This window comes from Leptinotarsa decemlineata, unplaced genomic scaffold (assembly GCF_025532065.1).
Source record: "Leptinotarsa decemlineata unplaced genomic scaffold, Ldec_3_MD MMD2_tig00004839_RagTag_RagTag, whole genome shotgun sequence".
Lineage (NCBI taxonomy): Eukaryota > Metazoa > Arthropoda > Insecta > Coleoptera > Chrysomelidae > Leptinotarsa > Leptinotarsa decemlineata.
Window position 1 is genome coordinate 405,698 of NW_027412612.1, and position 13,810 is coordinate 419,507.

General features: G+C 34.5%; 1 protein-coding gene across 4 annotated transcripts in view; it reads right to left on the reverse strand.

Annotated features, from left to right (window-relative positions):
* Positions 1-13,810, reverse strand: part of LOC111512544 (protein fem-1 homolog CG6966) — a 452,752-nt gene that overhangs the window by 253,713 nt on the left and 185,229 nt on the right. Inside the window, exon 1 of one of the 4 annotated variants that reach the window (XM_074179253.1) lies at positions 1-4. This exon is cut by the window's left edge and continues 95 nt beyond it. The exons of the other annotated variants lie outside the window; for them this stretch is intronic. The gene's annotated coding sequence lies outside the window, so the exon portion shown is untranslated. Of the gene's footprint in view, positions 5-13,810 lie in introns of those variants that run through there. 4 annotated transcript variants of the gene reach the window in all.

Sequence of the window (13,810 nt, forward strand, 5' to 3'; positions counted from 1 at the left end):
GGCGGCGTTTCCGTGAAACTGGCAGTCCAGCCGAACAACATCCAGGGCGAGGACGCGCTACAACTGCAGTTCAAGACCGATTTTTGGTCTTAACCGCAAGAAGACAACCGATAATCACAGCACCTGAGTTGGTTAACGTGTTGCAGCAGACGCACTAGGTAACCATTGGTCGTGTGACTGTCAGAAATCGACTGAATGAAGCAGATCTCCACAACAGAAGGCCACTTAGATGTCCACCTTTGTCGAGAGGCAATCGCGGTGGAAAATTAGAGTGGTGTCAAGAACATCAAAACTGGGATGCAAATTATTAAGCCACAGTTTTGTTTACAGATGAATCCAGATTTGGATTTCATCCAGATTCTCGTCGAGTAAGACTGTGAAGACGACCTGGAAATAATGAACGTTTGAGACACGTCCAGGAAGTCCACACATACAGAGGTGGTAGAGTAATGCTATGGGACGGAATCATGATCGGCAGCAGAACCGATCTCGTTTTTCCAAATCGCTTCCTCACAGCTCGACAGTACCTCGACACCATTCTTCTACCTATCGTCCGTCTTCGCCGGTGCTGTTGGTAAAAACTTCCACCTAATGCACGATAATGCTCGTCCACATGTCGCGCGTGTCTAGTGACTGACTGGCTCGCCAACGAAGGAGTTGATGTATTGCCATGGCCAGCACAATCACCGGACCTGAATCCCATCGAGCATGTGTGGGATATGCTTCGACGAAGAATTACTCCGCATATGGGGAACATTCACACAACGTTTCAATTGAGACGAGCTTTTAATCGCTGAATGGGCAAATGTACCTCAACAAGACATTGACAATCTCATTTTGTCGATGCACGATAGATGTAGGGCCGTAATAAACTAGCGTGGAGGCCATACTTTGTACTGATTCCAATATTTTTTGTATTATGATTTTTTTTCGGGGTGCCAAAGAGCCATATTTTTTGTTAGTTTTGCTTATATGCGCACTCAGTATTTTTGACCATTCAATAAATTTTGTTGTAAGTTACATTCGTTTTATAATCACCCGTCAACTTTTTTTTCCCTAAAGCGATCTAAAAAAAATTATTGCCATTTTAAAAATATCTCTAGACTTTTTCGATGTATATATATATATATATATATATATATATATATATATATATATATATATATATATATTATATATATCTGTTTCTATATCAAGACACTCATTAACTTTCATATTCGTATATATATATAAATAGATAAGTACTCTTTGATCATTCCCATATTGATTTCAATTTAAGAGCCACCGGTATACAGCTGTTTCAGCCTATTGGGCATCGTCAGTACCGGGCAAGCGGTCCTCGATTGAAGACAAAATGAGAAAAAACCAAGAAAGTACTTGATAAAAATAGCTGCGTAAACGCAAGCGATGCCCAATAGGCTGAAACAGCTGTTAACGGTGGCTCTTAAATTGAAATCAATATGGAAATGATCAAAGAGTACTTATCTATTTATTTTTTGATTTTCATGGAATTATTTTCCAGCAGCTTGACTGCATTAACCTTTCTAGATTTTATATATATATATATATATATATATATATATATATACAAATCAAAAAAGAAACAATTAGTGGACATAACACTCCAAAAAGGGGGGGCAAACCGCGGACACGTGTTTCTGGCTATTGGCCTCATCAGCGCGGAGTGTTATGTCCACTAATTGTTTCTTTTTTGATTTGTATATCATACACACTCGATAATGTATATATATATATATATATATATATATATATATATATATATATATATATATATATATATATATATATATATATATATACAGGCTGATTCACGGTGGATGGCACATTAGACGTTTCTGGTGAACCAGACAACGGATCACTTTGAAAATTTAATGGAGGGCATATTCGGACATTCTCTAGCCAACTGAAATATTTTCGACAATGCGGTGTTGCCCCTTCTATTAATAAGCAGTAGCAACTTTGATTTTTCAAATGGAACACTCTGTATATAATATTATTTTTGGAATCTCCAACAATTGCCCGACAACTTTTCTTGATATTTCCCTATACCTATCTGTTACCGTTTTCGAAATAAAAATTAATTTCAATTTTTTTCTTCGAAAATCATGACTTCTAAAAATGCCGATATCTTTTAGTTAAGAAGTACTATGATATCGAAATTTGGTTTGGAGTTAGGTGATACTTGGACACTTCCCACACGTCAGCCTAATCTCCGTTACTTCAATACAGGGTGGTAAAAAAATACAGTTTTTTCGTTTGCTTGAAAAAGTTGCTGAAATTTGATTATTTTAAATGGAACACCCTGTATATTATTGAAAATTCGGAAAGCTGCTGAAATTTGCTTTCTTTCTATGTATATCATACCTATACCTAACTAGTCAAGTTTCGGACTTATGAACATTTATTTGTGAAAATGTCCCTTCAGAATGGTATTTCCATTCGGTATTTGGTAAGCAGGCCATGATTACTATTTGACAGTAGCGTTGTGACATTCTCCTAATAATATCGACATTTTCGTCACTTCAGAAGTTGCAAATACCTTCAAAACGATGGAACAAAACTATTCAAACGAAGTTCTTATGAATTTGTTTATTATTTTTGGACAGTGTGACAAAATTATCAGCAGAACATGTAGAAAGTTCAATGAAATGTATCCGAATCTACCGCCAATGAACCTCAAGAAATTTATACGAATTCAGAACAATTTCAATGCATTTGGATCAACTTTAAAAGCACCAAGAAACTTGCCTCGACCCGTAACTTTCGAAGACAACCAGATTAATGTCTTAGCATATTTTCACGCATTTCCCGAGTCATCGATAAGAAGTGCTGAAGAAGATTTGGGTATAAAATATTCATCGGTTCAAAGAATCTTGCGAAGACATAAAATGCATGATTATAAATTCACCAAAATTCAAGCAATGAAGCCTCAAGATCCTCAACAGAGAGTAGAATTTTGTGAAATGTTGCTGACACGCATTCAAGAAGATCCACTTTTTTTAAATAAAATTATTTGGACTGATGAATCGAAATTTTCGAGAGAAGGGATTTTCAATAGAAAAAATCGTCATTATTGGTCCAGTGAAAATCCTCACGTCACAAAAGAAGCCGGATTTCAACAAAAATTTAGTTTTAATGTCTTCTGCATGTTGATGGACAACAAATTGAGGTACGTGATATACGAGGAGTCATTAACATCCAGAAGCTACCTGAATATTTTGGAGAATACTGTAGACAGTTTCGTGGATAATCTGCCACTCGAAGATTATCGAAACTGTTGGTACCAACTAGACGGAGCTCCTGCACATTGCACAAGAGAAGTGAGCGCAGAACTGGATAGACTATTTGACGATCGGTGGATGAGGCGCTTGGGACCATGGAATTGGCCAGCGAGATCACCCGATCTTAATCCATTAGATTTTTATTTGTGGGAATGTTTAAAGAAAAAGTTTACAAAATACCCGTGCGTTCGAGAGATGAATTGTTAGAAAGGATTGCCCAAACATTTGAAGATTTGGATCCCAATGAAATCAGATCTGCCACCACGAAAGCAGTTAACACCCGCATTTTAAAGTGCTTGGAAGTGAACGGCCAGCGATTCGAACATATTTTGAAATATTCCACATGATTGTTTTACTTTTTTATAATTATTCATATCAATATTTCCAATTTCAAGTGCTTTCTTGGTGCTTTTTCAAAGTTTATCCAAACATATTGAAATTGTTCTGAATTCGTATAAATTTCTTGAGGTTCATTGGCGGTAGATTCGGATACATTTCATTGAACTTTCTACATGTTCTGCTGATAATTTTGTCATACTGTCCAAAAATAATAAACAAATTCATAAGAACTTCGTTTGAATAGTTTTGTTCCATCGTTTTGAAGCTATTTGCAACTTCTGAAGTGACGAAAATGTCGATATTATTAGGAGAATGTCACAACGCTACTGTCAAATAGTAATCATGGCCTGCTTACCAAATACCGAATGGAAATACCATTCTGAAGGGACATTTTCACAAATAAATGTTCATAAGTCCGAAACTTGACTAGTTAGGTATAGGTATGATATACATAGAAAGAAAGAAAATTTCAGCAGCTTTCCGAATTTTCAATAATATACAGGGTGTTCCATTTAAAATAATCAAATTTCAGCAACTTTTTCAAGCAAACGAAAAAACTGTATTTTTTTACCACCCTGTATTGAAGTAACGGAGATTAGGCTGACGTGTGGGAAGTGTCCAAGTATCACCTAACTCCAAACCAAATTTCGATATCATAGTACTTCTTAACTAAAAGATATCGGCATTTTTAGAAGTCATGATTTTTGAAGAAAAAAATTGAAATTAATTTTTATTTCGAAAACGGTAACAGATAGGTATAGGGAAATATCAAGAAAAGTTGTCGGGCAATTGTTGGAGATTCCAAAAATAATATTATATACAGAGTGTTCCATTTGAAAAATCAAAGTTGCCACTGCTTTCTAATAGAAGCGGCAACACCGCATTGCCGAAAATATTTTAGTTGGCTAGAGAATGTCCGAATATGCCCTCCATTAAATTTTCAAAGTGATCCGTTGTCTGGTTCACCAGAAACGTCTAATGTGCCATCCACCGTGAATCAGCCTGTATATATATATATATATATATATATATATATATATATATATATATATATATATATATATATATATATAGGAATTAATTTTCAGAACAAAATTAGTTTTATACAAATATCTACCATAGAAGGACAACATGAAGTATTAATCTGAATAGTAATAACTACCTGAACCTTGATGGGGAACTGAACTCAACATTTTTCAGCCAGATCAAGTCTGCGTTCTTGAAAATGCCAGATATGGTCGTAATCGAATGCCGGAATTGTTATTAATGAATGAATAAAATAATCATCGTGTTTGCTGTTACAACGCAAAGTAGATATGAAAGATAAACAAAATTATATTTTTTCATGAAAGCATTTCCTAACAAAACATTCCTTAATTTTAAAGTGACCTTAGAAAATACGTGTACAAGACAACTTTGGTTCATGATGATTAATAACTGAATTATATATAATATTGGTCTTCATATGTAGAAGGCGCAAAATTCACAGATGGAGCGAGGCCTGTCAGCAAACAATTCAACACTATCACTGAATACATTTGAGTTAGCGGTGTTCTATTGAAAAAAGGCGTAACGAATAGGTTTCTTTTGATTCTCTATGTCAAACTGTTGAATGCGTGTTTCAAATTGTTGTAGAATAAATGCGCAAATCAATTCTGTAATAAATGACAAACCAAAACAAAAAAATGTATATTGGGGTGTTGAAAGTTCAAATGATATAATGATGAAGAATAATGCTATGTGAGCAAAAGAGCTTGCACATTAACAGAGAACACAAATGAAGAATATCATTGATGCGCATTAATTAACATTCTGAATAATTTCGTATCAGTTCTGAAAAAACCGAAACGCTTTGGGAACGGCAACAGAACGCTTCTAAATGAACCAAAACTAATTTTAATATTTGCACTTGATCAGGCTGTACTGACCTCAGAACCGAAACATACCTTGAATTTTACAAATATTTTTGAGAAACATGAACACTTCAAACAGCGTCATTAATAATTAACACACAAAAGTGTGTATTATGTATTAAGTATATTAGTTTAATTTTTGGGAAATAAAGTTTTTGGCTTTCTACTACTCCATCTTGATACAAAAAAAGTACGAGGGAATCTTCCGAAGAAAGGAAGGAAGTAATCAATTTGAAAATAAGTAACTCTATACATGGATGTGTAGATCATGCAAAGAAGTAACTTTCATACACAAACTGAAATTCAAATTGATTACTTCCTTCCTTTCTTTGGAAGATTCCCCCATCCTTTTTTTGTATCAAGATGGAGTAGTAAGTAGAAAGCCAAAAACTTTCTTTCGCAAAAATCAATCACTCCTAAAAATATAACCCCTTCAATTCATTAGTTCAATGTAAAATAATGATATAGCCATATTTCATTATTGCTAATGCTAATTAATTTTGCTTAAAATGAAAGTGTTATATTTTTAGGAGTGATTAATATTTGGGAAAAAGAGTTTTTGGCTGTATACTACTCCTTTATGACACAAAAAAATTTAGGAATTTTCCAAAGAAAGGAAGAAATCAATAAATTTTTGAAAGAAGTAACTATACATAAAAGTGTAGATCATACAAAGAAGTAATTTTCAGATACAAACTGGAACCAGATAGTTTCATATAAACATTGAATTCCACGAAAGAAAAATTATTTCGATAGGTACTTTTTTGCATGATCTACACATCTATATATAGAGTTACTTCTTCAAAATTGTATTGCTTCCGTCCTTTCTTTGAAAGAAGATTCCCACATTGTTTTGAATTAAAGGTTCATTATTCTATTTCTTCTCTTATATTCAGTACATTGAAATCTGGTGTTTATAAGTGATTGATTGTATTCTCTATAATTCCCAACTTGTTCACTCATCATGAATCAAGTATACCAGTGAATCTGATTGGAATCGATTAAAAGTGAGACATTTTTCTTGAAATGGAAGGCGTGGCTTGGTTGATACCAAATATCATAGAAACATCGATTTGGAATGGGGTATGAGTCATTACCCAAGTCACGTATATTGAAAGCCCCTATGTTAGTAGCTTTTGGTTCAGGAATCCTAAAAATAGTGTCTGGTATTCTACAAAAGGTAGAAGGAGAGTCTGTTGAAAATTCGAAAAGAGCTGCTGAAATCGCATTGAAGAGAGCGCGCAAATTTATGACGGCCGCATGTGGAGAGAAAAACATTAGTACATTGCGAATTATACCAATTTCAAAAATTGGTGAAATTCTACCGCTTTTACGAAGTTTTGCTAATTTATCAGCGCTCGGTAATTTAGCTAGTGCTGCAGATGGCATAACAAATGTAGCTTAGGCAGCAAAAACGAGAAGGGAGAAAATGAGTGAAGCGAACCGTCATAATAAATACATGAAGGCAAAAGCTCCGTGTAAAACAGGAAGTAGGATCTATTTGAAGTGGTACATTAAAGGACTGGAAGTTTATCTGAAGGCTCGAAATTAAAAAAACTAAGAGATTTGTTAGCTCAAAGGTCACCCTCCAACATCGACCTCGAACATCATGCTAAGAAAATGATGAAACAGTGTTTTGTAAAATTCAATGTTCATACAGAAGTACTTTATTCGAAAGTATTTTTTTTTCGTGCATGCTTTTACTTCCAGTTTGCGTCTGAAAGTTATTGTAATTTAGTTAATACTTACAATATCAAGTGAGGTTGTTAGACGAAATGTTGATAAAATGTAAAATAGTTAATTGTAAAGTGTTTAAAATACATTAATCAAACTTGTGATTGAAAAGTAAAAAAAAAATTAAATATATAGTTAATCACAGTTCAAAAAAGATATTTGAAATTATTTTATGTATGGACCAAGTGAAACTCAACCAGGTTAGAAACAAAACGGAAGTGTCATTTGAATTACATGAGAGAAGAGATCACTTGGCCTAAGCTGCTGGGGAAAATTTAGTTAAACTACTGTTGTAGATATCTTGAAGGAGTGATTTTGGAGTTGAAATGTCTGAGTAATTTTTATGGAGTTTTAATGCAAGAGGAAGGATTGTATTGATTAGGTAACATCAAATGAGTTATCTTCTAGAATATCCCAATTTTTATTTATTAGGAGTAAATATGAATAAATTTCACTTAAATGATTGATTAATTAATTTATTTAAGCAATTTTGTGACTGTGAGAAGAAACATTTTTTGAAAAATTTTTCTCTTAAGCTAAAATTTTGACTGAATCAAAGTCAATTGTATGACCTTCTCTGTAGGCGTGTTCACTGAGTGCACACCTCTTAGGGTGTAGCCTGTAATCACTTTTATTTGAGGAAATACGGTCTTTCAAAAGTCTGGCTGTTTGACCTATGTATTCAGAACCGCAATCAGAGCATTGAATACTGTAAATGGATTTTGATTGATTTTTTTTTGGAAATTTGTCTTTGACGTTTGAAAAAAGAGAGTTAGTTGTCAATAGTTCTATTAGCAATTTTTATATTATCTATGTTTTTAAAACTATGTGGAAGTTTAGGAGTGATATCAAAAATAAAGAGCAGAGAGTGGAAAAAGGCAAAATTGTTGACAATTTATGAAAGATTGTCATTAATGTTGATATTGCTAATAAACTATGTTAAATCCTGTTGTATGAGTGATCCACCCATTTGCAAGTCGTTCAAAGATACACCAGTAGATGTCGCCATGGACGCATTGAAAACAACTAGTAGTTTCGTGGACGTACTTTCCTCCTTCAACACTCCGTGATGAGGCATAAAGTACTCCGGTTTACTACTGGTCAAATCGGGAACTTCGGTCATATGACCTCGTGTTCAGTCAAGAAGTTTACATATAATTTCCTAAGCTTTTCATTCAACATACGTCTTTTCTTAAGAGATATAAACCGTTTAATCGCGATTTCGCGTAATTCGCCCAGCTGATTTGGTGGATTTTTAAATGGAAACGAAACTACATATCATTCATCTTTCCCATAAGACAAGTTGTCTTATGTACGTTTGTTTTTCAGCTGACTAAGGCCTTTTCACCTCTATCTCCTTGGGCTAATTTAATGTTGAATGAAATGTTCAAACCGTTACGATTGATGTACGTTCCCGGTAATGCTTTTGTTATTTTATCTATAACGAAACACGTCAACGCGAATGAATACGAGTTATGAATTGATTTTATTTCAATTTCACATTTATTATATATGGAAGACGTTTTGCCGTTCATACCTGCCACTGTCATGTTAGTCTCTTCTCAGTGGGTAAATTCTATTTTTGACAGAGTTCTGTAGTAATGAAGCTTGATTGTGATCCACAATCAAGTAATGCATGGGCTATCACGAAATCGTTTTTGCGATCCGAAACGTATACTTGCGCTGTTGACAAAATAGTATTTTGTACTGCTGCTATATTACACTGAGTTAATTCGCCTGCCTGCGATGCATTTGCGTCTTGCTGTATGGTCGTTATGGCGTTCACGTTTCCATCATTTTCACGCGTTTCGTGTAAAACTGTATTGTGTTGCATTTCTTACACCCGGTCCATTTGCAATCCTGAATTTGATGATTGCGACATAAAAAATTGCTACATAATTTAAGTTGTTTAACTTTGGCATATCTGTCTTTGATAGGCAGTTTTAAGAAATCAGGACAATAATATGTAGTTCTCACGATTATTAACCTGACTCATGAGTTATTTGGTGTCCCGTCGTTCATTTCGTTTATCGTCTGTCTTTTGAAAATGTATTTCTAAAGTTTCGACTAAATCGGCTCGCTTTTGAATAAATTCGTTAAAAACGTTCAACGTTATCGAGTCATGTTTCGTTTTTTCCCTTTCCCATTCGCGGGCGGTGGTAATGTCTAACTTACTCGCTACAATATAAATGACTAAAGTATCCTAGGAATCAGTAGCTTACCCTAACTTTTTAAGGCTGTTTAAATATTTCAATAAATTATCTCGTTTTGTTTTTTGCCGCTGCGTGCAATATGGATTCCAGCTAAAATATTGCTCTGATAAGGTTGTGAATTAATAATCGTTTATTATCGAATGTGTCGCATAACGTACCCCAAGCAGTTTCATAATTTTTTGCCGTAAATTTGAGTGACTGGATTACCTGAGGTGCGGATCCAATCAAAGAGGCTCTCAAATAATGAAATTTATGAATTTCATTTATCCGAGGATTTTTGTATATTAATGACTCGAAAATATCTCGGAATTCTAACCATGCTTCATAAGAGCCGTCAAACTTGGGCAACTTTAACTCTGAAAATCTTAAACCTTCAAGGTGTTTTGACTGTGAAGCCGCCGAAACTGGACTATTGTTCGTTTCCTTACTAGCATTAGATACGGCTGAATGCGCATCATCGTCTTTCACGTATTTTTCCAGAGTTGATTTAGCTTTCGCTGAAAATGAATACAATTTATTTTCAAAATCCTTCCGTTCGTTTAATTGTTCATCGAAATTTTAGTCTATGTCACCCTGTACACCATCAAACTCCTGCATTATATGTTCAATCGCTTGAATGCGTCGCTCTAATTGAATACATCTTCTCTGTTTAATAATTCTGGTAAACCCTGTAGGTATCTCTCAAACATCGTCAACGTCGTTTTAAGGCTAGCTCGTCTTCGTGTTAATGTGTTACTGATTGGTATTGACTCATATTGTTTTTTGCATACAATCACATAGCGAGGGCTTTCGAGGAACGAGGAAGTCTTGACTGCCCATATTTCATTTTTTGCACCTTGTGTGAGAGCAGGCAACATATGAAGTTCCCATTTTCTGAACGGTATGGGAATGGGAGTGCAGCATGGATAGCTTTCAAAAGATGCAATTCAATTTGATCATGCGGAAATATTCGTTGAACTTTGAGTTCAATATTTTCAATTTCCAATTTAACTTCTATTTTCGGTGTTAACGCAGTAGGTGTCTCTTCTATTTTGAAACAGTTGCTATTATCTCCAGCTCGTACGAATCGAATGGTATGTTTACCGTAGTAAACACACTGATAATAGTTGAAAATATTCAAAAATACTTGATGGGTATGAGCATTTCAAATCAATTCATATCATATTAGACAATGGAAGTCCGAACTAATGAAATGGGTCAACACTATTGAGTCGATAGGTGAATTTTCAATATTACCATCAGTCCCCGATAATTACGGAAGTAACGTGGGTGCTTCCATGAAAAGTGAGACAAATTTGGATTTTTCAAGACTGACATTTTTCCAGAGTAAAGGTGTACCTGTAGAAATTTTGGGATCCCGATCACGAATCAGAATGAATTTTGCCCTTAGCATGATTTGCAGTGAAAACGGGTTCTTCCATTGCGAATGACGGGCAGTGTATATCACTTGGGCAAACACCATTCAGCCGGCAAGTATATTTTCAACATTTTTATAAAAACTGCGAGTTCCATCATTCTACCATTGTAATTACGAAAGTTACGAGGGTGATTCCATGAAAAGTGAGATACAGTGTACCTATATGGTTGTGAAATTTCGGCAAATACGTGTGGGATGAGTCAGTAAAGTGAACTCTCAATATATCCTATCATTGGGGAATTATTAGAAAACATTACTTTTAATATATGCAAAAAATTAACAATCATTTTTTTTATTGTTGAGGAATCCAACAGCTTTAAATTTTTATTAAAATATTTTTGGTATGATGATATAGAAAACTTTTTATACGAACTTGTACTCTTCATCGGAGTCATACAAATCACTCATTTTTTTAAATTGCCTGTTCAGTTGAAAATCCCTCCGCGAAAACATTCCTGATGTAGAGATATACAGGTCAAAACAAGGTCAATTTCTCATCTCTCATCAAATCACTCCAAAAGTTAGATCTTTATTTTCAGGGGAAATTATTTACAGAACATTTTCAACCTTATCGCTTCCATCCCTTCAGCTGTGTGCGATCCAACTATCATATCTTGAACGGGATTCCAAGTAATGTCTTATCTAAAAATTCATAGATTCCTCTTTTAAATGGTATCTGTTTTTTCAATTCAAGGCGGTGGATATCAAGAAATTGTTACATATCATAAAGCCCCCGCTGAGTCTGCCTCAACTCACTTATTTGATTGACGACTTGTTTATTTTGTGGAAATTCATGTTCACAAATATAAAACTATCGTTGAAAATAGACAAAAGTGTGTTTTTATAGTGTATCCTCAGCTATAAACTCAAAAACTGCCGAACGGGTTTTTAATGTTTTCATTGATTCGAAAGGGAAGTTTATGGGTATGATTTATTAAATTTATGTTTGAACGTTATTGATGAAGTCAGGGCATTGGTGCTACCTGTGCAAGCTTTCATCAACAAATGTCATTATTTCGAAATATTAATCTCTCCTAACCACCTTCACAGTAGGGTGTGTTACACGTCTGTCGGAAAACAACTACTTTCCCAACTAATACCACGCTATGAGGAATCTTGCATGAATGTCTGTCGGACATAATTCAGTGAGGATACACTACAAAACATAATTCAATATCCAGCGTGGTTTTAACCGGGGAAGTAGTTGTTTTACGACAGACGTTCACCACACCCTACTGTGTAGGTAGTTGGGTGAGATTATTATTTCGAAATATTTATTTCCTCATACGTATGTATCTCTCATCGACAGTTTTCACTTTTGATTTCTATTGTTATTATTAGTTACTACTCCGGTTACCGGCTTCGCTCAGGGAGTTGACATGAGATTGTGTGGTAGTTGGAGAATAAAATAAAATAATTCTTTTATGTCGCTTGTGTCTTCAAAAACTCTCCCTTAAGGTAAAACAGTAACCTTTTCATGAACAATCCGATGGAATACTACCCGTGCGAAACCAATTCAATGTGAATAAAGTTACTTTGCATTAACTTTTGACCGAAATTCTTGTCAAGCAATTTTTGTGGATTAAAAAAAAAATTATTTTCATTGTTTCAAGCATAACTTTACTATTTTAAATTCACAAGGGGTAACAAAAATAAATGAGATTGAACAGTTTACTCCTAACATTTCATTTCAAGAAATGTTCAAAACAATATATGTCTGCTTCAATAAAGTGATGAAGGTTTTATTCGAAGCGTTTCGAACGTTCTCAAGCATTCCGGTGTAATACTCGATATTTAGCAATAATGCAGTTGGTCGGTAGCCGGTCGGTTCGACGTGGGTGTTTTGTTCACTCACACAATCGACCGCCGTGTTAGTCGGTGGTTCAAACCGCAGGCCGAACGATCGAGTTTTACTTGCTATCATCCAACCTGTGTAAGGAATCACACGTTGAAAGATAAGACGTCGTTAGTCTTCAGCTCGTACAAGTTTCGATTTCAAAGGGTCGTTGTTCGTAGGGGGAAAACAATTACATACTTGTGCTTTGTGAGGATTATTCCTTTATAAATGTCAAAAAATTCATTCTCATGTTGAAAAATTCTTTCAACATGAAAACATTATAAAGAAATAATCCTCACATAGCACCGGTATGTAATATTTCGACAATGGATATTGTCATCATCAGGGAGCTACAAGATTATGAATAGGATTATATTCTTTGAATGGTAATATGACCTGGCTGTTTGACCTATGTCTTTTGAAAGACCATATTTCCTCACACAAAAGTGATTGCAGGCTACACCCTGAAAGGTGTGCACTCAGTGAACACGCCTGCAGAGAAGGCCATGCAATTGACATTGATTCAGTCAAATTTTTAGCTACAGAAAAGAATGTTTCGAAGAGGCTGTTCTTGAAAATGACATTCATTTCACAGTCACAAAATTGCTTGAATAAAAAAAAAAAACAGACGTCAATCATTCAAGTGAAACTTATTCATATTTACTTCTAATAGATAAAAATTGGGATATTCTAGAAGGTAACGCATTTGATGTTAATTAATCAATTCAATCCTTTCTTTTGCAATGAAATTAAAAAAAAAAAACTTAGACATTTAAACTCCAAAAAATCACTCCTTCAACTACAACTGTGGTTTGACTAAATTTGCCCCAGCAGCTTAGGCCAAGTGATCTCTTTTCTCTCATGTAATTCAAAAGACACTTCCGTTTTGTTTCTAACCTAGTTGAGTTTCACATGGTTCATACATAAGATAAATTCAAATATCTTTATGAACTGTAATTAACATATATATGATTAATATATATATTTTCACTCACCATTGTTTCATTTTTATTACTTTTTAATCACAATTTCAATTAATACATTTTAACCCTTGA